The sequence below is a fragment of the Pleurodeles waltl genome, chromosome 9, assembly GCF_031143425.1.
Source record: "Pleurodeles waltl isolate 20211129_DDA chromosome 9, aPleWal1.hap1.20221129, whole genome shotgun sequence".
Classification (NCBI taxonomy): domain Eukaryota; kingdom Metazoa; phylum Chordata; class Amphibia; order Caudata; family Salamandridae; genus Pleurodeles; species Pleurodeles waltl.
Window position 1 is genome coordinate 58,179,611 of NC_090448.1, and position 3,112 is coordinate 58,182,722.

Sequence of the window (3,112 nt, forward strand, 5' to 3'; positions counted from 1 at the left end):
TGGGATCTACCGGGATATTTTCCCCCAGTACTGTATTTAACTTCTGTATTATATCAATCCAATATGATTATATTCTAGGGCATTTCCATAGCATGTGCAAGAACGAAGCCCTTTCTGCCTCACATCTTAGACAATTAGGAGACTGCCCTGCCAAATCTATGCAGATGAGCCCTGTCCTAGTGGGACCTATGAAGCATCTTAAATTGAATCAGTCTGAGCCTGGATTTAATTGCCACCACCCTCAGGTGCATCAATGCTGCTATCCAGTCTGTATCTTCTAGTTGTTCCACCTCATTTTCCCATCTGACTCTCAATTTTCTTAGTCAGGCATATTGTTTTTTATCATCTTGTATGTCCAGGAGACTGCTTTCTCTTCTATCTCCCTCGCGAGCAATCTCGTTCCTAGATGGGCATATTTAAGGATATCTACAGTGTTGGGTCTCTCTGCCCTCCAAGCATGTTGTAATTGTATACACTCAAAGTATTGTCTCTTGTTCAGCTGGTAGTCTTGTTGCAGAGAGCTGAATGGGATCAGGTCTTTACCCTCTAGGATATCACCCAGCTTAGAGATCCTGATGATCCCGATTGCATCCCACGTTCTAAATCCCTTCAGCTTTCCAGTCTCCTTCAGGCGTGTTCTTATCCAAAGGGGGTTTCTCTGGTAACCTTCATATCCCATCTCATATACTCCTCCGCCCCTTTCCAGGCCTCTATTGTCATCTGTGTTGCTGGCAATAACTACTGTACTCCCTTCCCTCCTTAGAGGTAGTGAGATAGGAGCCAGACTGGAATTGGGTTCTCTCTAGCATATAGGTGGGTGGTCCCCAAGCACATGACCCCATTCGTTAACCACTATTAAGTGTTGCGCCCAGCAGTACGCTTTTATATGTGGAACAGCTATTCCTTCACTGTTCTGGTTTTGCTGTAACGTCCACAGCACTGCTCTTGGGTGCCCCCTGTTCTCCAGCAGTTTCCAGACCTCTCCCTCTGTTCTGGTAAATATCTCCTCCGGGATCTTGTGATATGTGTTTTGAAGAATGTGTAGTAACTTTGGTAGGGTTATCATCTTGATTATGGCTGCCCTTCCCAATTGTGTTAGTGGCAAAAGTCTCCATCTTTTCACATACCTGTATAAGTCTGTCAGAATTCTCCAAATATTTCAGTCTAGGCTGCCCTCTCTATCCATGGTAACGTAAAGTCCTAGATATTGGAACCCCTCTCTGTCTATGCATAAATGGCCTGGTAGGTCCTGTGTGTTGAGATGTCCCCCCACCGATTATAGGGGCAGATTTATTGAAAAGTGGCACAACGCGTTGCTGCGCCTAAATTGACAGCGCCGCGTCACCTTAGTAACGCAGGGATGCACCGCAATTAAATGAATACAACTCACCCCTGCGTTTCCCCCTGCGTTGGAGCTAAATTTAGCTGCCAGCGCCAAGGCAAGCATCCTTGCACCATTGTGCAAGGATGTCTGCATTGAGGGGTTTGTTTGTTTATGTGAAGGAAGGTGTCCCTTACCGCACATAAACAATCACTAATAGCGCTTTGGCACTTCTGTGTGTGCTGCACAATGCAGCACACACAGAAGTGCCACAGCGTCATTTTCAAATGATTGTTTATGTGCGGGAAGGAACACCTGCCCACACATAAACAATAATTTCTGGCTTTTTCTTTTTCTATGCATGCGGTAGAATGCAGCACGCATAGAAAAAGGAAAAAAACGAGGAGGAATAAAAGTATTCCTCCTCGTCGTGCCCTGCTAACTCCACCCCTGGGGGTGGCGTTAGATTTTGGCACTGCCTCAGGTTTACGTGATTTCATAAATCTGAGGCAGCGTCAAAACGGAATGGGTGTTGCTGCGCCACGCCCACAGCAACACCCATTGCACGCCCCTTCCATGCACAGTGCTGCGTGGGAAGGGGCCGAATTTACAGGGTGGCGTTAAGCCACAAAAAGTGGTTTAACGCCACCTTGTAAATACGGTGCTGTGCTTAGCGTCACAGGGGCGTCACAAAAAGTGACAATTCTGTGGCACTAGGGCCATATAAATATGGCCCATAGACTGGATTTGCCTCAATTGATATTGTAGTCTGAGTGTGCCCCATATTGTTCAAATATCCTGAATACTCCTGGGAGTCTTTCGCTTGGGTTTGTGACATACATGAGGATGTCTTCAGCATAAGGGGGGGATTTGTTCGTCCTCCACCCTGTCTTCCCTGATGCAGAAGCCTGTTATGTCATGTCTGGGTGTGTGCGGACTATGCACACCAATGGCTTTAGGGAACTCTGCAGACATCTCCCCGTTCACGCTAACTCTAGCCACTGGGTTTCTGTAGAGAAGTGCTATCCAAGCCAGAAATTTGGATCCAAACCCAAACTCTTCAAAGGCTGTGTCAAAAACTGCCAATGGATGGCATTGAATGCCTTCTTGGTGTCTAAGGATAAAAATATATGGGGGTCTTCCTGTATTTATACTGTCTCTAGCCAAATGTGGAGTCTGTGGAGGTTGAATCTTGTCACCCTCCCTGGCATAAAGACTGATGGATCCTTATGAATTAGGGCGGTTACCACTGTCATTAGCCGAGTGGTCAGTATAGGTGTCAGAATCTTTGTCTCAATGTTTAACAACAAGATTGGGCGATAGGAGCTACAGTGCGTGGTGGACTTCCTGATCTTATGAATCACCACTATTGTGGCACTGCGGAGGTCTGGTGGGAGGGTTCTCTCCTCTTTCGCGGCCTCATACATTTTGAGTAAGTGAGGGCCCAGGAAGCCAGTGTTGCTCTTGAAGAACTCCACTGGTATTCCATTGGAGCCAGGGGTTTTCAGTTTGTCACTAGTGACCACTACTTCAGAGAGGTTCATGTCATCCTCTAGAGCCAAACTGTCTTCCAGTGTGATGGTTGGGACCATCACTCTATCTAGGTAGTCTACTGTTTGGGAGATGCTGGCAAGTGGATGAGCCTTATAAAAATCAGCAGTGCCACGCAAATTCGTTGGCTAGCTCCTGGGCCTTATTATGAGAGCCATTATTGTCTCCCTGTATGGTATGAATCCACCTCTCTTTTACCCAACCACGCTAGCAAGCATCCTGCTTTGTCCCCTGCATAAT